Genomic DNA, 24,700 nt, shown 5'->3' with positions numbered 1-24,700 from the left:
GCACGCACGCACTCTGGAAAGGCAGTATGTCAGTTACAGCAGCACGTCCCCTGAACGATAACGAAAAGGTAATGTTAGGTGAGAAGGTGATGAAGCGTACTTCATGAGCTGTAACCGAAAAACTGTCATTTGGAAAGTTCGAGGTGAGGGAACAAGTATTAGCATTGTTAAGTATCTTGCTAGCTGGATCAAATTCTCCATTAACTAGCCAGCCAGAGAAATGTTGAGCAACATTAGCCAAGTTAACAGATCCAATAATTGAGTTTATGGTGTGAAAATTAGCTTGCTAATAAAGCCAGTGAGCTAACATTTAGCTAGCTAACATCACAACATCAGATGAGCTAACATTAGTAACCTAACCAATTCGCTATAGTATACAACTACTTGCCGTTCTTAGTTGCTTACTATGCCAAATCAAATTTATTTATAGCCCTTCTGACATCAGTTGATATATCAAAGTGCTGTTCAGAAAACCAGCCTATAATCACAAACCGCAAAGCAATGCAGGTGTAGAAGCATGGTGGCTAGGAAAAACTCCCTAGAAAGGCCAAAACCTAGGAAGAAACCTAGAGAGGAACCGGGCTATGAGGGGTGACCAGTCCTATTCTGGCTGTGCCGGGTGGAGATTAAAAACAGAACATGGCCAAGATGCTCAAATGTTCATAAATGACCAGCATGGTCAAATAATAATAGTCACAGTAGTTGTCGAGGGAGGGTGCAACAAGTCAGCACCTCAGGAGTAAATGTCAGTTGGCTTTTCATAGCCGATCATTGAGCTTTTCATTTAGCCGATCATTGAGTCATGTATACATTCTACGTATGGGTGGTCCCGCTCCCACTGCTGTCTCTAGAGATTTGAAAACAGCAGGTCTGGGACAGGTAGCACGTCCAGTGAACAGGTCAGGGTTAGAATACCATACCCTGACAATCTCCATGAAACTAGTTAACCACTATATGTTACCTAATGTTTTCCCTCTACAGTATGTGGTTCATTTTCAGATTGAGAGAATTAGGTGAAAAGTGTAGCCCAAAGATATTGTTTTTGTTGTGTTGAACTTGACAGTAATGTGTGAGTGAGGGGGGGATTATATATATATATTTTTACTCAGTGAACATTATTTCTGCACACATATAGCCTTGTGGCCACCATAATAAAGCAAAAATGCATGTTTCAGTGCAACAAAACAAATGTGTCACTTTTTTTGTCCCTCACCAGATTGCATTCTTGAAAAAGGTACAGAATGGTAGGTAGTTTCAGTCCAGGGCGGCATGACAAGGTACAGAACAGAACTCCAGGCAAGCAGAATGGTCAAAACCACTGGTAGGATTGACATACAAAATGAACTGGCAACGGAGAACACAGGTATAAATACACTGGGGAAGATGGGCGACACCCGAGGGGGTGGAGACGAGCACAAAGACAGGAGAAACAGATCAGCGTGTGACAACGGACCTGCTCAAATTGATTTGCAAATCACCATTAAAAGGTGCCCCTTTCCTGATGTGTGGTACCACATATAAACGTTGCCCTGTGGAATCCTCTGGAGAGAACAGCTGGATTGCCTATCGATCACCTTGCTCGCGCATCTGTTTCTAAAACCCAGTCGGCGTCTGTTGTCCCAGTAAAAAGCCAAGGTGAGTTGATGTTACCTAAAAATGTATGTAAGTTATGATAAATTAAAGTGTGATTAAGTTATGGTTATTGTTTGACAGGTTACATCATGACACATAGTATGGCTAAGGTTAATGTTAACAAGGACCCTAGGAACTGTCATGTGTCAATAAGTCAATGGTGCCTTTAGGGTTAACTTTAGGGACTTAGTTGACGGACGCTAAAGTTAGACCAGCTAACATAACGTTAGCTATGTTGGCAGACAACTTTAGGTTTGGCCAACTAACATTACATGGACAATAAAAGTGCCCTACGGGTTAACATTGTCAAGTTACAAACAGTAACCAGCTAAAAGTTTGAAAATAGTAAAGCGATTTGACTAGTTAGCTATGATAGCTAGTCAACGGTCTTCAGAACAAACTAGCAAGCTGCAGGGGTCTCGTGCGTGGCCTTTGGAACTGCACTGTTGTAACGCTAGCTCGGCTTAAAACTAGGTTACTTAAAATTATTGCTACAATTAACTATTTAGCCCTGTTCACTCACCAAATTGACCTGAATTTATCTAATTTACCTCTCATCCAGCTGCACGGAGGCATCCTCATCACGTTGATAATATTCTAGCATAGCTCTTCGGTGTCGCTTTTATTCAGAGTTTAGAGCTGAGACATATTTAAATACTGAGTAAAAGGTAATGTGGTCAACAAAAATGAGCACCAATCATAATCGCCATTTCACCGGTTTACGCACCAATAGAATTAACTGTAAATATTTTTAACACTGTTCTGCGATCAGCCAAAGGTTGTTTTTTTTGCTCCACAGCTGATGGAACATCATATTCTGAGAAAAAGCACTAAACAAGTGACATTACAATCAGGTCTAACCTACACACAGTATTTGACTAATGTGCTACTATTGTGTCCACAAAATTAGCTGATTGATTTTCATTTGTTTACAATTGACAAGTTTAAACAACAATAAAGTGAAAATACTGACTAATGCAAATATGTCATTTTTTGGAAATACTCAGCCCTCATGTGTCTTCAATGATATATTTAGTTTTTAATTAGGACTACATCAGTCTAGTATTGGTGTTATATGTTCAGTGTAGCATTATCTGCATGCATAGTAAAATCTTTCCACCATCCTTAGACATGTAAAGAATTGCTATTCTCTTATGCAAGTGATCAGCCTACTGCTAAATACATGGCTACAACTCACAGTAAAGGATGTGGGGCCCCCTACAGGATAACTCACGCACACACACCCCCATCCAGCACACACACAGTCTCCTTTAGCTGAACGGATGTGACTGCGGGATTCTAGAGTGACGGACGGCCCAGCTGAGCCAATGGCGGAAGACTACAGACGGACGGCCCAGCTGAACCAATCCAAAGATCCGATCTCCCAGGATCAACCTACTTTCTGTTTTGTATAAATTGTATTGTAACGGTTCACTCTCTCTCTTTTCCTGCTGTTCTGTGCGAGCGAATGGGAGAGCCGTATATACGTGTACCAGATATTCTCACTCTGAATAAACCTGTCGCTTGTCGTACAATCTACCACCTTGTCTGAATCGATCCTTAACCGGCTCACCCTTCTACATATCCTTTTATCAACAGACACACACAAAGAAACATACCATGGGGATTCATTTACATTTAATTTTCGTGTTGTTGCCCTTCATAGATAACCAGTGACCAATCTTGCATTGTTTTGTTGTCGACTTATGTTAAACATTCCAGCGTTGTTTGATTTTCTTTGCAGATATCCAGTCTACATACCGAAATTTCCAGGTGAAATGTCCAGTTACTGGAGTAAACGTAGAAAAATTCAGAGGGGAGTTGCACAAGATTTGTTAAAACTGAAGTCATGATTGTTATAAGCAATTTTGTGCAAGTGGCTCTTCCAATGCAGGAGTCAAATAGTAGGGTTTAGCCAGCTGATGTTTGCACACTAAGTGGTAGTGAGGATGGGGATAATGAGAGCTTCACTGAGAGCACAGAGGTTGAGCATTGAAAAAAGTACAGACGAGGAGGATGATATCAGAAAGTTACTTTCGGATTGGGCTCTTAGGAAACTAATTTTATTAATGAAATTATAAGATGCCATTATTAGTTACATTGTTTTAGTTTGAACGTGCAGACTGGCATGGCAATAAGAACAGAACAGCGTTTCCCTAGTCAGTATGAGGATTCTGTGTTATGCACTATAGCCCGTTACCATATATGTGATTGAATATTATCTGCTGTTGGCTTGTGTGGATGTATGTATGTGTTATGCAACATAGCTGCCTTGAAACATTGTTAACAGTTTCAGGGCCATGGGCCTTTCTCATGATGGACAAATACATTCAGAATGTAGTGTTGCGAGAACAAACGGTATTTTGTTAGATAACAGGAGCCAGGTGTTAGATAACAGGAGATAACGGTATCGAGCATGAGCGCATAGATATTCTTCACAGCAACAGTTACATCTATCAACTGAAGCGCTTAGGGGGCTGGGACCATTCTCTGCGCCAACAATCAACGATAGGCTGGGTGAGTTTAAACCACGCCCAGTCTCTACTCTGACAGGCCGGCTTGGAAGCAGGAACTATTTCTGTCAGTGTATATTTATAATGTCCTTGTCAGGAACAAGTCAGTTCTCTGTTTGCCCTGCGAGGTGGGACAGAGAGCCCGTATATATGAAAATTGCATTTACCACTTATTGGTTAGATAATAAAAAATACATAGTATACAATCGGTGACTCAATGTCATACTTATCCTGATACCAGATTCGAATTGATGCAACTCTAACAATAGTCAGCTCCATTATTAGTGCAATGCCCCTTAAAGTGTTGCCAGTATGGCGGGGGTGGTCCCCCCTCCCTTCCCCATTGAACCGCACACGCTTTCAGTTGATACAGCTGGAGAACTGCAAGGCAATCAATGGACAATCAAATCAAATTGTGCGCCACTCGGGAGCCATGAACAATATATATTGTTCTGCTAATAACAGGGATAAATAATAATACATCTGTGAGAATATCCAACAGGCTTTTATATAATAATAATCATAATAAATTGCTTTGTTTAAAATATAACAATATTTTGGAGACGATTTTGTTTTCAAATAACGTAAAATGAGTGAGAAAAAGGCCATTCTTGAACATGCATGGGGTGAGGAGACATTGTTACTAATTTGTAAATAAAGCCAGTTTGGTTTTTAGAATGATTTATTTGTTTTTAGAGGGAGAGAAACCAAAAACTAGTCATCTCGTGGGTCTCCCAGTCAAGACCAGCACAGGCATTGAACCAACACAGCTTGCACGGCTATGCAGTATCTTAGACTGTTACACCACTCAGGAGCTGTACAATGTGACTGTTTGGGAGTGGTCTACACAAGGTCCTTTCCTGTTGTTCTGGGATTGATTTGCACTTTTCGCACCAAAGTACGTTCATCTCTAGAAGACAGAATGAGTCTCCTTCCTGAGCGGTGTGACGGCTGCGTGGTCCCATGGTGTTCATACTTGCATACAATTGTTTGACTTGTTTTTCTGAGGTCTTGGCTGACTTCTTTTGACTTTCCCATGATGTCAACCAAAGAGGCACTGAGTTTGAAGGTAGGCCTTGAAATACATCCACAGGTTCACCTCCATTTGACTCAAATTATGTCAATTAGCCTATCAGAAGCTTCTGAAGCCACGACATAAATTTTAATCAAATTTTCCATGCTGTTTAACTTCTTGCGTCGAGCCATCCCGGATCCGGGATCGTGACTACAGCCTCAAGACCATTACCATAATGCACCGTTAACTATTCATGAAAATCACAAATGAAATGAATATGCTAGCTCTCAAGCTTAGCCTTTTGTTAACAACACTGTCATCTCAGATTTTCAAAAATATGCTTCTCAACCATAGCAAAATAAGCATTTGTGTAACAGTATTGATAGCCTAGCATAGGATTATGCCTGACATTCAATTCAGCATGCAACATTTCCACAAAAACCAGAAAAGCATTAAAATAAAATCATTTACCTTTGAAGAACTTCAGATGTTTTCAACGAGGAGACTCAGTTAGATAGCAAATGTTCAGTTTTTACAAAAATATTATTTGTGTTGACAAATCGCTCCAAACAAAAATTAAGTCATTAAAATGCGAACTGTTTTCCAAATTAACTCCATAATATCGACAGAAACATGGCAAACCGATGTTTAGAATCAATCCTCAAGGTGTTTTTCACATATCTATAGACGATAAATTCATCGTGGCAGTTGACTTTCTCTTCTGAAGAAATAGAATGCGCATGGACCTAAAGATTACGCAATAATTCCGACACAGGACACCGGGCGGACACCTGGTAAATGTAGTCTCTTATGGTCAATCTTCCAATGATATGCCTACAAATACATCACAATGCTGCAGACACCTTGGAGAAACGACACAAAGGGCAGGCTCATTCCTGGCGCATTCGCAGCCATATAAGGAGACATTGGAACACAGCGCCTTCAGAATCTGGGGCATTTCCTGTATGAAACTTCATCTTGGTTTCGCCTGTAGCATTAGTTCTGGGGCACTCACAGATAAATACCTTTGCAGTTTTGGAAACGTCACAAGTTTTTTCTTTCCAAAGCTGTCAATTACATGCAGTCGAGCATCTTTTCGTGACAAAATATCTTGTTTAAAACGGGAACGTTTTTTTATCCAAAAATTAAAAGAGCACCCCCTATCTCGAAGAAGTTAAAGGCACAGTCAAGTTAGTGTATGTAAACTTCTGACCCACTGGAATTGTGAAACATTGAATTAGTGAAATAATCGCTCTGTAAACAAATGTTTGAAAAATTGTGTCATGCACAAAGTAGATGTCCTAACCGACTTGCCAAAACTAGTTTGTTAACAAGAAATGTGGTTTGAAAAACTATTTTTAATGACTCCAACCGAACTGTATGTAAACTTCCAACTTAAACTGTATACACTAACCCTATATGAAAATTAAAAAATATGAATATACTATTGTAAATATAGGCAAAATGGCCCCGAAACCAAGTTATTTGCCATCTACAGACCATGTGTTATAAAATATTACACAGAATATGCAGGTTTACCTCCTTGTTGCCCATGTACAATATGATACAAAATTGAGGGCCACAGATAACATGCTATGAACTCGATTGTGAGGTCAGGTTTCATGGTCAGTGAGTCTGGATATTGTAGTTGATTTAGATTTGGTACTGTAGTAGAAAGGTAAATAATGATTGTTGGAAAAACTATCACTTTGTTCTATTGCCTTGTAAATGCACAGAACTTTAGAATAGTTCGCTAACTACTTCTCACCCCCCCACACACACACAGTAGCTACTTCATAATAACTGCTATACAGTCACTCAGAAGTAAACAACATTTACATTTAAGTCATTTAGCAGACGCTCTTATCCAGAGCGACTTACAAATTGAACAACACACAGGCTAAAACTTCTTCAGGATTGAGAAGTTTTAACCTGTGTGTTATTATCTTGTTTACATCTGAGTGACTGTATAGCAGAGCAGTTATTATGAAGTAGCTAGTGTGGTAGTTTTTCCAACAATCATTATTTACCTTTCTACTACAGTACCAAATCTAAGACGGTAAGCTAACGTGGGCTAATGGGATTAGCACGAGTTTGTAAGTAACAACAACATTTCCCAAGACATAAGGCATATCTGATATTGGCAGAAAGCTTAAATTCTTGGTAATCTAACGGCATTGTCCAATTTACAGTAGCTATTACAGTGAAAGAAAATCATGCTATTGTTTGAGGAGTGCACAGTTTGAACTTGAAAAGTTATTAATAAACCAATTAGGCACATTTGGGGAGTCTCGATACAACATTCTGAACAGAAATGCAATGGTTCATTGGAAACCAGTCATATTTTTTATTTATTTAACTAGACAAGTAATTTAAGAACAAAATATTATTTACAATGATGGCCTACACCGGCCAAACTCGGACAACGCTGGGCCAATTGTGCGCTGCACTATGGGACTCCCATTCACAGCCAGTTGTGATACAGCCTGGATTTGAACCAGGGTGTCTGTAGTGCCATTAGACCCCTGCGCCACTTGAAAGTCATAAGGGTAGCTTCAAAATACAACACATGCTAATAGTTTTCTGACGCAACTAGCATCGTTTTACAGAGCTAATAGAATAATGTAGCTAGGTAAGCATGATTGACAATAAGACCATAATGGTTATAACATGTGTAATGTTACCTCACGTGTCCGCAGTTATAAGGAATATATTATGATCTACAGCAGAAACGGCATACGGAAACTATTATTATAACTATTATAACAAGTTGTAATTGTAATAAGGCACTTACTTTGATGGAAACGTAGCCTGGATTTGAACCAGGGAGTCTGTAGTGACGCCTCTAGTACTGATGTGCTGTGCTGTGCCTTTGACCGCTGCACCACTTGAGTCATAAGGCCATGGAAGCTTCAAAATGCAATACAAGATAATACTTCTCTGACGCATTTAGCATTGTTTTTCAGAGCTAATAGAAGAATGTGGCTTCATAAGCACGATTGACTATAACACCATAAAGGTTATAAAATGAGAAACGTTACCTCACGTGTCCGCGGTGATAAAGAATATACACAAATATATTATGCTCCATACATACAGTACGCTACAATAGAAATGTGGAATAGAAAATGTGAACACGTGTGCAGATCCTGTTCTGAAGGGAGATGAGCAAATGTCTGCAGACGTGAACTGCACAAACAATTGGGAAGTGCTTGGGGAATTTTGTCCGTGTCAGAAATGTCCCAAAAATGTAATTATCCGCAAAATTAAAAATGACTATTTTTACGTGAATGAATGAGGAGGCGGAACGGGAACACACCTACATTCAAACTGTTTTTAGAAAATAAAAACTTGTTTGAAAATCATTTGAAATTGAAGTTAAAACAACCTATAAATATAAACAGGCTGCGTGCTTTAGTTTTGAGGGCAGCGCGGATCAAATGTACTGTTTACGTATCAATCACATTCTGGAATGGAGAGAACATTCTAACATCACGTGCATAAAAAAACTCACGCTGGGGCGACCGTTAGAGATATTTAGAACTCACGCATGAAAGGGTTAAACTCCGTGTTTGTTCATAGAAAATAAACAAATTGGACCTAAAACATTGATGAAAAAAAGTACAGTAAGTTAGGACGCCATGTTAACCTCTTCTCTTACATGCAAACCATTAAAAACCTAGCCTAACTCCATTACTTTAATGCGGAGACACCTGAAACCCCACCTCTTTAAGGAATACCTAGGATAGGTTAAGTAATCCCTCTCACCCCACCCCCCCTAAGTTTTAGATGCACTATTGTTAAGTGACTGTCCCACTGGATGTCATAAGGTGAATGCACCAATTTGTAAGTCGCTCTGGATAAGAGCATCTGCTAAATGACTTAAATGTAAATGTACTTATATTGGGGAAAATACCAACCAGTATTTCACTTGGTTAAAACTCCTTTCAATTGCATTCAAACATCATCAAACTCATGGACTATGTAATTAACCTTGTGTAGTAACCCTCTCACCAGGCTCGAATTTGACTCCCACGATATTACCTTACTTAGAATATCTCAACAGCATGAGATATTAGGTGAGAAGGACATCTCCAATAAGAATCCCTACTGTAAACTCACTAGGGTGATGACAACTAGAGTATTAACTTCAGATAGAATGACTATAGAATTTTGTTATTATATAAGGGTAAGCTTTCCTATGTATTTAAAATGAAATTGAAACAGTAAATTACTCTACCAATGCAACAGACAAAAAAGGTGCAATGCACCACATCTAAAGAAATGAAAATAATAAACCCCAATCATTTTTTCACAACCCATATACAAATTTACTGGCAAGCTTGCTTAAAACCGTTGGCACGCGTTTGGAGCTCCAAAACAAGTACAACATACATAAAGTCCAGAAGCACCCCGCCGTTGTGGTTACTCACTACTCATAGATATTTCCTCAGCGAAGAATAGCAGTTCCGTGCAGGTGTCCTCACAAGATCCACAGAAAGCACAGCTATCAATGCAGTATGTCTTAGCAGCAATAGATATCCCATGGACGCATGAACTCATTAATCTTCCTTCCACAAGCAATTCTCTCCAGGTCTTGCACGATTCTAGGCTAACCTCTAGGCTGTCAAATACCTCCACGATGAGACGGTAGCGTTCGTCTCTACTAAGTATTTGTCATCAAAATAATAATAACTCTTATAAAATCAGTATTTCCCTTCAAACTTCGGTAGGTATGGGTTTAGTTCTATTTTTATAGTCTTCTTTTATAATTTTCTTTACCAACACTGATAATGTATCGCCATCTTTTTTCAACGTCTCTTTTTCCCAGGCCTCATGTTAACCAGGTCAACTCTCCCATTGGCCACAGCTTAATAACCTGTTAATCCTACCCACTACTTTTTTCGAACATTCTGTTAAAAATCGCGCAACATTTCAGCATCCTGCTACTCATGCCAGGAATATAGTATATGCATATGATTAGTATGTGTGGATAGAAAACACTGACGTTTATAAAACTGGTTAAATCTCGGCTGTGACTATAACAGAGCCTGTGTTTCATCGAAAAGTGCAAGAAAAACTGATCACTGAAAACTGGAAAAAGTATCAATGCGCCACTTGCATGCATTGTTTATGGGAAACCAAATTACATGGGGCTGAGATTGCAAGTCCTGTCCTACAGCTTCCACACGATGTTGCCAGTCTTGTCAATTGCCTGGGCTTTGTTTCTTGGTCAAACGAGTAAGAGAGAGCCCATTCCTTCCGGTCTCCGACAGGATGTTTTGGATGAGAAATTTTCGACCATGAGTTCAAAACATGGAGCTATTGAATACACATCGCCCGTGATCAATTTGATAGATTATTAACGTTTACTAATACCTAAAGTTGGATTACAAAAGTATTTCGAAGTGTTTTATGAAAGTTTATCGTCGACTTTTTTTATTTTAAAAAATGACGTTGCGTTTTAAAACGGTGTTTTTTCCTGGATCACACACTCTTCATCGATATTTAGGGTATATATGGACCGATTTAATCGAAAAAAAAGACCCAAGTGATGTTCATGGGACATCTAGGAGTGCCAACAAAGAACATCGTCAAAGGTAATGAATGTTTTATATTTTGCCTATGTCTATGGATGTGTAGCCGATCTGTGTATGGACACTAAAACGTTAGCTTCTGAACTAATATAATCTACCATAGTTGTTGTATCAACTTCAAGACTGAATGGCATTAATGAAGCCTATGGATTGAGTAGAATATAATACATTTATTGTGTCAAGGATGCAAGTTCTATATACACATGTACTGTAGTTATTACCATGCATGAGATTCCCATATTGTAGCCTGTACATTGAATATATTCACTGATCATGTCCTCTTCTTTGGCAAATAAAGGTGCGGTTCAGGTATGAATCTGAGACATTTTTTTCCAGTCATATCAAACTCCCATTATTTTAATGATGCTGTGACTGCATGTATGTATTACATTTTTTGACCCCTTGGTCAGCTCGCTCTCGGAAAGTAAAGAAAACAGCTTATTTTTTATAGATATGAAAACAATAACTGAGATAAGACCATTCAATCTAAAGCAGCAGATGTTATTTTTAGCATACGTCAATACAGTCAAGTCAGGCAGGTGCTGACTTCCTTTGTGTCTGATTTTTTTTGTTGCGTTCAGAACATTTTTTGATTGAAAATAAAAAAAGGTTTTGCTCTCAACAAAAAGACACAAATGTACCTCCATGGCATATACCAATTTGCCTATGAATAACCACACCTTCATACAAACGTGCTACTCTATGCAGAATTCTTAAAGCACAACCGAAGTTGCTGCCATATCCTGCCAGCGCGCCCACAAGCGAGCCACTCAGGAGCAGATTGATGACGTGTGGATGAGGGAAAGGAATAAGATAGGAACAGCAATTGGTTGCAAGTTGGGGAGGGCTAATAGCTGAACAATAGATTAATTACAAATCAATGTTTCTAGTCTATCACACAGTTATAATGTGTAATAATTGATGGAGCAGGAGTGGTAAACACTGTTGAAGTGTATAATCTATACTAAAGAATAGTCTAATAGCCGAGCTAGGAGTGAAAAAAAAAACTCCTTACACAGACCAGATTTGCCCTAACAACCAAGGGGGTAAGCTTGCCGGTAATATGTAATAAAGTAATAATGACTTTTCAAATAACTTATCTTACACGTTATGTTGGCTGACAACTTGTTAGCTACATCCACGTGATTATTCTCGTCATTCTTAGTTTAGCTAAATGGTATAGTCGTTGTGCTTTCTCAACGGACATTCGGGTGCTTTTGTAAATTTGCTCTGGCTATCTCTAGGCTGGACAATAGAACGAACCAAAATTCACCCAAAGCGGGAAAACGGCTTAAGAATGTTGGTTGGAAAAACTGGAACACTAGCACAAGCCCATAGCGAATTAATTACTAGCACAAGCCCATAGCGAATTAATGGAATCAATCAAAGGTTCACAGAGCCTGTTTTGCGTGATAACGTAAAACTGTGTCATTACGTGGAATACACAATAACGTCATTCATATTGTCTGGCCATCTCAACAAAAAAAAAATGATTTGACATTTGTTCAGGTACAGACTAGACTACTAGACTGTCTTGTTTTGCAAGACAATTCAGTATGTTTACACATATGAATATTACATCCGAACAAAATGGTGTAAAGCTTCTTTTCGATTTGTGCGTAGTTGATTTCAGTCTGTGAGAGATTTGGAAGCGTGGCCGATGGATGGGCTTTCCTTCTTGCAGTAGCACTGCACCTAGTCCATACTTCGACGCGTCCACTTGGAGTCTGAGCTCTTTGTTGGGGTCGTAGTAGGCTAGGATTGGTCCTGGTTCTCTCGTGATCAAGTCTTTCACATTAAAAAAGCAGGGGTGCATTAGCATTGGAGGCTGGGTGCGAATTTGGCTAAGTAGTTGACCATGCCAAGCACTGTTTCCAGCTCTGCATGGTTCTTTGGTGGCTCCATTTATTTTATGGCTGAGATCTTCTGTGGATCTGGCTTGATTCCTGAGTAGCTGACCTCTGTCGTAGCTGACCTCTGTCGTAGCTGACCTCTGTCGTAGCTGACCTCTGTCGTAGCTGACCTCTGTCGTAGCTGACCTCTGTCGTAGCTGACCTCTGTCGTAGCTGACTGTGCTCTTCTCGGGGTTGAGGCGGACGGACTCCTCTCTCGCGGGACCTTTGCAACATCGCACAGAATTTTCGGTCGTGCTCCTCTTTGTTTCGACTATAGACAAGGATGTCGTCCACAATTGCCACAACTCCGTCGAGACCTTCGTACACTCAGTTGATCTTTCGCTGAAACTCGTCTTGGGCTGAGATAATCCCAAAAGGGGAATCTTTCTCGTGGGTAGACCACAGGGGTTGCATCTGGGTCAAGGTGAATGGTATATTCTCATGGGAATAATCATATTCCTGTAAAAACATCAGCAAACTCCTCCAGTAAATTGTCTGTCTCTACTGGTGCTGTCACTGATAAAACTAGCTTGATGAGGTCCATGTCTAAACATGCTTTAAGACCTAGCACTGCAGGTGCTCTAGTGTCAACAACATAAAAGTCCAACATCATTCCTTGTATTTTAAAGTGCATGTGCCTTTTACTGCTGTTCCACCACCATAACAGTCAGTCTGCACAGTGGGCTGTAGCTCGCACTCAGATGTCAAGCTGCTGTACTTTTTCACTTTTTACTTGTGCACCAGTTGTCTAGTTTGAACTTTAGCTTTGTGCCTTGCGTTCCTATCTCTATGTCAGCAAAGGCTTGCTCTGTCTCTGGTGACTTTTCTGTGTCACTGAATCAATAAACAGTTCATCAGCGTTTGACTCTTTGATTGACATTTTATCTTCACTCACCGTGTGTACTGTTTTTCCACAGTAAGCTCTGCACACTTTAGCAAAGTATTTCCATTTTCCACATTTAGTACACTGTTTGCCTTTAGCTGGGCAATTTCCTTTTTCGCCATGCACTTTGTATCCACAATATCCACGTTTTGAGTCTGTGTCGCTCTGTTTTGGAGTATGTCTCTCTCCGTTCTAAAACGCGCTCTCCAAGCACCAGAGGTGTGCTTTCATGTCTGCCTGACTCTGTGCACTGCTTGTTCACGTGATGCGCTCGTGCTACTGCGCGAAATGGTTTTCATCTGAGCCTGTGCTAGCTCATGAGATCTGGCTGTCTATAGTTTTGTCCAGCGTTACCTCAGACCCAACATTCAAAAGTTTCTCTCTCGCTCGCGGTGAGTGTATTCCAAATGGAATACGGTCCCTGACCATCTCATCCTTGTTTGCATAATCAGTCTTTCACAAGCAGACGCAGGTCTGTCACAAACTGTTCAAAAGACTCGCTAGCACCCTGTACCTTCTCATGGAATTTGTACCTAGCGAAAATCGTATTGGTCTTCGGAGCAACATATGCTTCAAAACGATCGTAGTATGTTTTCAGTACCTTTGATTCAGCCTCGGTAAGTGTCCATGTGTTGTAAATATCTCTCCCTTTTTCACCGATCCAGGAGCAAGTAGCTGCAACATTAACTCCACATGCTGTTTGTACTTGCCATGCATCGGGTAAAGTTTGTAGACTGCCAGTCCATTCGATGTGAAGGAACTCCAGAAAAATCCATATTGTAAGACCTTTTTACTCTAACATGTCTTGTTTTGCACACTTTGTACAAAATAATAAAATGCAGTACTACAGGATATTTCTTAACGTTGCTCTTTATTAGCTAGCTATAACTGGCATGTTCACTTATCGCCAACCAGGATCAAACTGACCATGACCTAACCATTTGGGTGGTCTTAACCAATCATAGCACAGTATGATATAGCTGTAAAATGCATCCAATTACAATTCAGTATGTTTATGCACATGAATATTACACAGACTCCACTCCCACTCTTTTCTGTACTTTTGGCTGTACATTTTTGATTGGGGCATGTTGATTGATGTCGTAAATCCTGTACAAGATCAAACATTCGTGACCAACTATATTCATTGGGTTTGGCTCGTCGAACCCGTACTACTACTACTGCTGCTGCAGTCAGCCAACAATGATTTGCTGAAATTGCTGCTGGCCTGCTGCTGCCTGTGCACGAGTTGAGCGCCTGCTGCTGACATCACATCACTCACAATGCACTTTTGCAGCCAGGCACGTGTGTTGTGCGTTTTTGTGTCATTTAGAGGGAAAATGCGTGCATTTTAGCGTTAGTCACTTTTCAAAAGTTGCTAAAAGTTCCAAATACATTTTTTTAAAGTAGCTAAATTTGTTGCTAGGTGCTGTTTGAAAAAAAAAGTTGCCAGGGTAGTCCGAAAAGTTGCTAAATCTTGCAACAAAATTGCTAAATTGGCATCACTGCCCTTGCAGAGCAAGGGGAACAACTACTTCAAAGTCTCAGAGCGAGTGATGTCACTGATTAAAACGCTATCAGCGCGCACCCCGCTAACTAGCTAGCACCTGACTTGAAAAAAAAGCTAAATATACACATTGCGAGATATTTGGCGAAATAGACAGACATGCCTATATTTCCCCCATAGGAAACAATGGGAAAACAACCGAGTTCCAATATTATTATTGTTGTTTACATTTTAACTATAAAACAACATGAGCAGGTCTCATTGTCAACAATAGCGAAGCAGGCATTGTGAAGTTGAACAATACGCTAGGAATAGAACATTCGGAAGGCGAGTTGGTGCTACGGTGCTCAATAGAAATAACAGGAGCTGGCATGGTGAAAAATGCACTAAAATAAGGCCTGTTGTTTTTGCGATTACTTCAAAACGATGGCAAGCTTGACTGCCTTGCAAGGCCAGAACGCTCAAATCAACCCTACTCCTCGGCCTGCACGTCCAGTGTGCGCTCCAAGAGTGAAATGGTCTGAATTTACAAACTGACAATTTTTCTCTGAATGGAAACACCATAATATTAACTTTACGCCTTCAGGGGCAGTATTGAGTAGCTTGGATGAAAAGGTGCCCATTGTAAACGGCCAGCTCTTTAGTCTCAGTTGCTAATATATGCATATTATTATTAGTATTGGATAGAAAACACTCAATAAAGTTTCCAAAACTGTCAAAATATTGTCTGAGTATTAACAGAACTGATATTGCAGGCGAAACCCTGAAGAAAATCAACAAAACAGTAAGTGGCTTCTATTTTGAAAACTCCATGTTCCATAGCCTCCCGTTGCTGGATTTAAAGGGATATGAACCAGATTCCTTTTCCTATCACTTCCTCAAGGTGTCAACAGTCTTCAGACATAGTTTCAGGCTTTTATTTAGAAAAATGAGCCAGAACGATAACATCGCGTCAAGTGGTCACATGAGTTTTGCTCACGCAACAGAGGTTGGACAGCCATTGTTGCGGTTGATATACTATCGATTATATATTTTAAAAACAAGCTGAGGATTGATTATTTTAAAAAAAAAAAAACGTTTTGACATGTTTCTGTGGACATTATGGAAACTATTTGGAATTTGTCTGCGTTGTTGTGACCGCTCTTTCCTGTGGATTTCTGAACATTACGCGACGAACAAACTGAGGTATTTTGGATATAAAAATCATCTTTATGGAACAAACGGAACATTTGTTGTGTAACTGGGAGTCTCATGAGTGAAAACATCTGAAGATCATCAAAGGTAAACTATTAATTTGATTGCTTTTCTGATTTTCATGACCAAGCTTCTTGATGCTAAGTGTACTTAATGTTTTGTCATGCGATCGATAAACTTACAAACGAACGCTTGGATTGCTTTCGCTGTAAAGCATAGTTTCAAAATCTGACACGACAGGTGGATTAACAAAAGGCTAGGCTGTGTTTTCCTATATTGCACTTGTGATTTCATGAATATAAATATTTGTAGTAATATTTATTGAATGTAGCGCTATGCTATTCAGCGGTTGTCATCGATGACACTTATCCCGATATTGGGATTGCCATAACAAGTTAATCAAATTAATTCATCAATTTCTTAAAATCTATCCCATATACTATGTTTTTAAAAAAAAAAAGGTTTTCAAATATCTGGTATACGGAATAATATCAAATGCTTCTCAACGATGCCTTCTGGTGGTCAAACTAGTAATAACTTACAGTAACAGAAGAAATGGCTGCAAATTAAATGACGTGCCACAGAGTGCTGCAGCAGCACGCAGGGTGTGTCGCAGTATGACGCAGTAATTATTTTCATTGTCTCTAAGGAAACTATCTAGGGCAGACACTTGAAAATTGCTTCTGCCACTTGTACAAATATAAAAATTAATGCCTGTGTTGCCGCCTAGCTCTGAGAATACCGTGCCAGTTCTCTCACTCTGAACAGTCACTGCTATCCGGATTCCTTGAGACATGCTTACCCTGAACCCTAAACTAACACTAAACTTATCCCTTTTACATTTGTACTTGATAGATAGGGACATCCCAAGGCTACCGAATAGCGTGGACCCTCTGCTAAGTCATATGAACTCCTCACTAAATAATATTGCCTACATCTTTCGACAATACGTTATCAACAATAAAATATTATTTTCAAATCAACCAAATTTGCCTTAACACAGTAGGCCTAAATATTTCCTAACGGTATCACAACTTAAATATAGCCCACTTACTGCTCATTTCGATCAAGTACATCTTGGTAACTATTTTTCTCTAAGGAAACTATAATCGCTTCTGCCGCGACTAACAAATTAATGTATGTGTCACTGCCGAGCTCTCAAATACCATACCAGTCTCACACTCAATGAACGGTCACTACTATCCGGATTCCTTGGGACGTGACGTCCCTACCCTAAACAAACACTAAACTTAACCATTTTACATTTATACTTAATAGAGATAGGGACATCCCAAAGATTACATTTAAGTCATTTAGCAGACGCTCTTATCCAGAGCGACTTACAATTGGTGCATTCACCTTATGACATCCAGTGGAACGGAACAGTCACTTTACAATAGTGCATCTAAATCTTAAAGGGGGGGGTGAGAGGGATTACTTATCCTATCCTAGGTATTCCTTAAAGAGGTGGGGTTTCAGGTGTCTCCGGAAGGTGGTGATTGACTCCGCTGTCCTGGCGTCGTGAGGGAGTTTGTTCCACCATTGGGGGGGCCAGAGCAGCGAACAGTTTAGACTGGGCTGAGCGGGAACTGTACTTCCTCAGTGGTAGGGAGGCGAGCAGGCCAGAGGTGGATGAACGCAGTGCCCTTATTTGGGTGTAGGGCCTGATCAGAGCCTGGAGGTACTGAGGTGCCGTTCCCCTCACAGCTCCGTAGGCAAGCACCATGGTCTTGTAGCGGATGCGAGCTTCAACTGGAAGCCAGTGGAGAGAGCGGAGGAGCGGGGTAACGTGAGAGAACTTGGGAAGGTTGAACACCAGACGGGCTGAGGCGTTCTGGATGAGTTGTAGGGGTTTAATGGCACAGGCAGGGAGCCCAGCCAACAGCGAGTTGCAGTAATCCAGACGGGAGATGACAAGTGCCTGGATTAGGACCTGCGCCGCTTCCTGTGTGAGACAGGGTCGTACTCTGCGGATGTTGTAGAGCATGTACCTACAGGAACGGGCCACCGCCTTGATGTTAGTTGAGAACGACAGGGTGTTGTCCAGGATCACGCCAAGGTTCTTAGCGCTCTGGGAGGAGGACACAATGGAGTTGTCAACCGTGATGGCGAGATCATGGAACGGGCAGTCCTTCCCCGGGAGGAAGAGCAGCTCTGTCTTGCCGAGGTTCAGCTTGAGGTGGTGATCCGTCATCCACACTGATATGTCTGCCAGACATGCAGAGATGCGATTCGCCACCTGGTCATCAGAAGGGTGAAAGGAGAAGATTAATTGTGTGTCGTCTGCATAGCAATGATAGGAGAGACCATGTGAGTTTATGACAGAGCCAAGTGACTTGGTGTATAGCGAGAATAGGAGAGGGCCTAGAACAGAGCCCTGGGGGACACCAGTGGTGAGAGCGCGTGGTGAGGAGACAGATTCTCGCCACGCCACCTGGTAGGAGCGACCTGTCAGGTAGGACGCAATCCAAGCGTGGGCCGCGCCGGAGATGCCCAACTCGGAGAGGGTGGAGAGGAGGATCTGATGGTTCACAGTATCGAAGGCAGCCGATAGGTCTAGAAGGATGAGAGCAGAGGAGAGAGAGTTAGCTTTAGCGGTGCGGAGCGCCTCCGTGATACAGAGAAGAGCAGTCTCAGTTGAATGACTAGTCTTGAAACCTGACTGATTTGGATCAAGAAGGTCATTCTGAGAGAGATAGCGGGAGAGCTGGCCAAGGACGGCACGTTCAAGAGTTTTGGAGAGAAAAGAAAGAAGGGATACTGGTCTGTAGTTGTTGAGTAAAGATGCCGAATTGTACGGACCCTCTGGAAAAGTCTATGAACTGCTCTATTCGACTCAAGGGACATCCCAAGGATCCCCAATAGCATCTATGAACTCATCTATTTGACTGAAAACCGTGGGCACAACTCTTATCGGTTGTCTGATAGGCTACTGGGAAGTAGTAACAACACAGTTTGGTTAGCTAACAACATAAAGATCTGTATATGACGAGATAAGATAACATACCATGCCATGAGGTGTTGAGGGAAAGACAGATTACCTATAGATTGGACATCATTTTTTCTAGGCCATTGGCGATAACAGGAAATACACAAGCTACACTATAGTTCAAGGTACCGACGTTGGAATGCTGCTTGCACTGCAAAAATGGTATGTTTCTGACTTTCACTAACACGTGGCGCAGGCGTTGGTAACATGTCATGTCAGTCAGACACGTGACGCAGGCGTCAGCAGACGTTAGTAAGGCATTGGTATCATGTCATGTCAGTCAGACGTTCAATGCAAGGCAACAGCTATACACGGTTGTACATGTCTCTTATCACCCCCCATACCTGCACTCTAACAGACTGAGAGACTCTAATGGGAGGAGCTAACTACACACTCGCTTCGAACACACCGACAGCGTCATTGCACAAAATAGTACGCAGCATCATCTGGATAGGTTTGCAACAAAAGTTAAACTTTCACCTTTTGCTACCATTTCTGTCAAGCCATCTACGTATACAGTTTGACGCATATGTTCAATAAATCCAACGTATGCACCACGCTGAACGCACTGCAACTATTTCTGCAACGCAAAGCTGCAAGGCAAATGCAGCGTTTTATTGGAAATTAATGTAATTCTGGTGTGCCAAAATGCAATGACGCTGTCGGTGTGATCGAAGCGTCAAGACAAGACGGGTGAAAGAGAGAAAGGGGAGCACAAGCAAATCTCAGATGTTGCTACACAGTAGAGGTCAATGGAGAAAGAGTAGGGACAGAAAGGTGGAGAGAGAGAACACTGGAACTACTTTGTCTCGAAGGCTGTCTGTGTAGAGATACGTAAACAGCACAGTATCAGCCTAGTCCTTGAGGTTCAAGTTATTGATAATTTTCCAGACCATGTGTGTCAATTATTAATTGTAGAAGAGCTAGTAAGATGGGCGCGCTCTGCTCTATGTGCTCTGGGTCATTTGACAATATTAGACATGCACCTGTCTGGGAGGTTTGGGCACGACTGGTTATTCCTGTAACTGTGTTATGGCCTACTATGTATTGTTGCTATGGTTACACCTCTTGGGTCTTTTCCAGAACATGGGTGTCCCTTTCAGAGGAGTTAGCAGGATGACATGTCTGGTTATTTCTCTAAGGTACCAAAGACTGTTGCTAGGGTCCTATATGCATGCACCTGTCTTAGTCGAAAACATGTCTGTCCATTTGGACTATTTCTGTGGCTCTACGGGTTCTGTGCCAAGTGCAGCCTCAGCAAGATATAACACATGACTCAACTTGATGGAAACCCTGTCCATTAATCCTGTGTTTTCCCTTAATTCTAGCCTTTACGTCAGAGTACAGGCTGAACCAATTTAGAAGACATGCTCACTGCTTTCTCAGTGTAACCCACCACACTCAATCCATAGGCAGAGCCAATGATTTGTGGGCAGACGATAGAATATAGGCCCACTATGATGCCTCAATATTCCCTCAACTTTAGTGACCGGAATAATAGTCAAGTAACACTAGGTTACAGTGCTATTTCCCAGCACGGCAGGGTAGCCTAGTGGTTAGAGAGTTGGGCCAGTAACCGAAAGGTTGCAAGTTCAAATCCCGAGCTGACAAGGTACAAATCTGTCGTTCTGCCCATGAACAGGCAGTTAAGTTAACCCACTGTTCCTAGGCCGTCATTGAAAATAAGAATTTGTTCTTAACTGACTTGCCTAGTAAAATAAATAAAAAGCAATGACACACTGGTGGCAGTCTAGACATTCCCTGTTGTATTGACAGTGTCAAACAAAGGTCATGTTGCACTGCACGTCTCTTCTGTTAAAAAAGAGTGGACAGCACATGTGTGCTGCTGTCAACAAGCGAAGGTGCTCGTGAGCCCACAGCCACAATTCCTTCGCCAACCGGTGGAGTGCAGGAAACCTGACTCCCCTTGGTGATTTATATAGGCTAATGTCGTTCTCTTGTCTGACCAGACCAGCAGGTCGTGGACATGAAGTGGGTCAGAACCGTTTCCAATTCCAGGAGGTTGATGTGACGTCCCGATTGGGACCACACGCCTCCGCCTGCCCGAGCCTTACATGTCCCTCCCCATCCAGTCAGACAAGCATCTGTGAACACTGGAACACTCTGCCTATTGCGACCCCTTGTGCCATTACGCATGGGTTTCTCCAATAGTTCAGATCCGCTCTGAGCAAGACGACGGTGCCTCACTGGGTCCAGTCGTAGTTGAGCAAACCTTCGCTGTGTTTTGCGCATATGCAAAGTCCCAGCGGAACCACGGAGTGGGCAGACGACATGAGACCCAAAAGTGTCATGACGGAATCAACTGTCACCATGTGATTTGGATAAAACTTTCTCAGGGCTAACAACAAGGCAGGCCGTCGAGGATCCGAAATAGTCAGTGTCTATCTGTAACCCCAGATAGACGATCTGCTGATGGGGCCAAAACCAGTAGGTCGTCTAGGTAGGCTAATGCCTTCTCCACACATTTGGAAAACGTGCGAGGTACCAGAGCGTACCCAAATAGCATTCTCGCGTACTCGTACGCCACCCCTTGAAAGGCGAAACGCAGAAACTTCCTGTGACGCGGAAGTACCGGCACATGAAAGTATGCGTCCTTTAGATCTATGCTTACACAAAAGTATCTGTTGTGAATACATACCAGTAGACGTTTTGTCGTGAGCATTCGGAAAGGCCGTTTGGCTAAGCTATTGTTGAGTGTGCGTAAATTTAATATCGGCCTCATTCCCCCCGTCATTTTTATCTACTGTGACCGCCTCCTTCGCCAAAAGTTTCGTAATCTCTTTCACAAGCGCGGCTACTTTCTCTGGCATCTTCATCACCGTCTCCACCACACCCGAGAACGGGGGTGGGGGTTCGATGGAATAACCCTTCTCCAACGTCCGACTTAGCTAGGAGGAGAGGGTTCGCTGCCAGTGTTCTGAGAGCGGGAGAGCCACGAAGCTGTTGTACAGACAGTAGGAAGGACCTGTATTCCTCTATGGCCCAAGCCGCCGCTGTCTCCCAACACTGAAGTAGTGGGACAGCCCGAGGTGGGCCCCCTTTGAAAGGGGGAGGGAACACTAACGCGTTCTGTGAGAATCTGGGGCGCCGACACTTCGGTTATACATGTAACCTTGTGGTTCCAGCCCGCCGTGAACTCAACACGGGTCTACGCTACACTAATTGAGGCGCCAGCCTGAATTAGTGTGCCGTCTTCCAACAGTGATTGCTTCATCAGCCCACAATGGGGCTGTGTACGCATGCTGCTATTATATTAAAACCCCTATCTAGCATCCGTCTTGATTTCCTCTCGTCATTCCCACTCACAGTGTCCCTCTGTGTGTGCTCAGCTCCGCAATGGGCTGCTTTGCACACAGAGTGGTGAAAGGAAGAGAGGCTGCCAAGAGGGCAATATTATTAGCTGCTGCTACAGCTTGTGTACTTAGAACAAAGGACTTCTCAGCCAGCTCTGCTGTGAGGCGGTCCTTAGTCGTCGGTAATGTGGGTCTCTTGGCAGACGGCCAAGTGCTCGAACCTGGCACGAGGTGCTAGTGCGGCCTAGGGATCTCTTGAGGCAGTTCTCCGTCATTGTTAGTGAATGGGATATACGCCTTTACCAGCGCTCTGGCCGTCAAAAGCGTTTCCCATGCACCCTCCACATATTTGACGAGCGAGGGCATGGTCAGTGCCAAAAGTACCGCTGCCCGTCTTGGTCTGGAATAGGGGCCACCCACCATCAAATCCACTTCCGGAATGGAGGGCAATGTAATCTCCAGCCTGCTTGTAGCCCGCTCAATGAGCCCTGTAAAATCAGAGTGCAGAGAGGCCACTGCATAGGAGGAAGCTGTTGAAAATTCAGAGCCCATCTCCTCCTTATGAGAAAATGCTCTCTCCCTAGGGAGGGGAGGGGGGTCTTTTCAGCCTCGGTCAGTAGACTGGATTCTTTCGGAGAAAAACCTTGACACTTCCCAACATCCTCATCCTCTCTAGAGGAGCCGTCATCATGTGACGCCTCGAGTCTGAGTATATCATAGACATGGCATCCTCTAGAGGGAAATCCTCACTGAAAAATGCCCATCGCTGTTTCCTCTCCTTTAAAGAAAGGAGTGAACAGCTAGAGCATTCCGGGGGATCTGTGAGGCCGCCCCTAGCGTGCTTTGAACCTAAGCACACAAAACATAGTTTGTGCTGGTCCAAAGCTGCCATAGTGGAGCAGCAACACTGAGCTCTTAAAACAGCTTTTGGGGGTGGAAAAGGTGCGCTCATTGAAGGACGACGTCAACAACAGGATATCGACGACTGGTTCGTCCTGAGATCTCTTCTCTTCTAGGCTTCTTCAGTCCAGTCCTGTCGCTGAAGATAATGGGAGGCTGATTGAGGGGAAGCGTCTCCTTATATAGGGACACCTCAGGCTATTAGTTGCCTAGGCAGCGGGGTAAACCACTAGGAGCAGAGCTCCACGATGTAGGACAGTTCTAGCTGCTACAAAAGGCGCAAACTTTATGTGCTTGCCATGTGTATCCTTTTTCTATATTGTACTCTGTAACAAATGGTTTTCAAAATGTACTTAAGTATTTTTTTACTGTAAAAGTACATCCTTTGAAAAATACTCAAACAAATACAAGTACACAGAAAAACTACTCAATTACAGGAACGTGAGTAGCCTTTAATTAATTTACTTCCACCTCTGACCAAAATAGAAATACTCGGCAACCTTAATGGTTTGAATGTTGGATTCTATTTTTTCCATTACAAGCTTGCTTTGGTCGATTTGGATGGAATTCCTACAGCACACCAAGAAGATCTGAGAGGGTGTTCTGTGTGTATATCTTTTCTCAATGTCCACTCACACAACACCTTACATAAACTTCAGAATTATTACCTTCCTCATCAAAGTTGTCACTTGTCTCATCACTATCATCACCAACAAGATTTTCATTGTCGTGGAAATATTCAGTCAGTAATATTTCTCAAATAATGGAACTGGTGATCTCAAATATACTTTATTACAAAGTAACAGATGCCGAGCCTTGGCACACTTTTTATACAGGTTTCATCCTTACATCACACACATAGTAACTATTTTTATGTTAATGATTCATCCCATCTGGCATTTAGCCACCAATATCTTTTTGCCTTGCACTAATTTTCGTTTGGTTTTACATTAGGGCATAGAAACATTAGGTACAAGAATAAACAGACATGCCCACTCCCAAGACAGGTCCATGTCTAATGGTGTCTACTGACCTAGACACACATATAGAGTGCACTTATTCTGCTGATTTCTCTTAAGATGTATAATGGGCACACATGTATTGGAAAATTCCCAATAGGTGTAACCATTGCAAAAGTAAATATTAGGCCATAGCAATGGTACAAAAATAAACAGGCATGCCCACTCCCAAGACAGGTGCATGTCTAATGGTGCCTAATGACCTAGACACACATAAAGTTCAACTTATTTTAATCTAAGAT

The 24,700-nt window shown here is 42.0% G+C and overlaps 1 protein-coding gene across 2 annotated transcripts in view; it reads left to right on the top strand.

Annotated features, from left to right (window-relative positions):
- The first annotated feature begins 13,804 nt into the window (after positions 1-13,804).
- The window catches only part of LOC124003241, a 28,701-nt gene continuing 17,805 nt past the window's right edge, over positions 13,805-24,700 (top strand). For both annotated transcript variants that reach the window (XR_006833198.1, XM_046311335.1), the window contains exons 1-2: positions 13,805-13,927; positions 14,201-14,314. The gene's annotated coding sequence lies outside the window, so the exon portion shown is untranslated. The remainder of the gene's footprint in view (positions 13,928-14,200; positions 14,315-24,700) is intronic.

The sequence above is a fragment of the Oncorhynchus gorbuscha genome, linkage group LG18 (assembly GCF_021184085.1).
Source record: "Oncorhynchus gorbuscha isolate QuinsamMale2020 ecotype Even-year linkage group LG18, OgorEven_v1.0, whole genome shotgun sequence".
NCBI lineage: Eukaryota > Metazoa > Chordata > Actinopteri > Salmoniformes > Salmonidae > Oncorhynchus > Oncorhynchus gorbuscha.
This window is presented reverse-complemented; position numbering and strand designations above follow the sequence as displayed.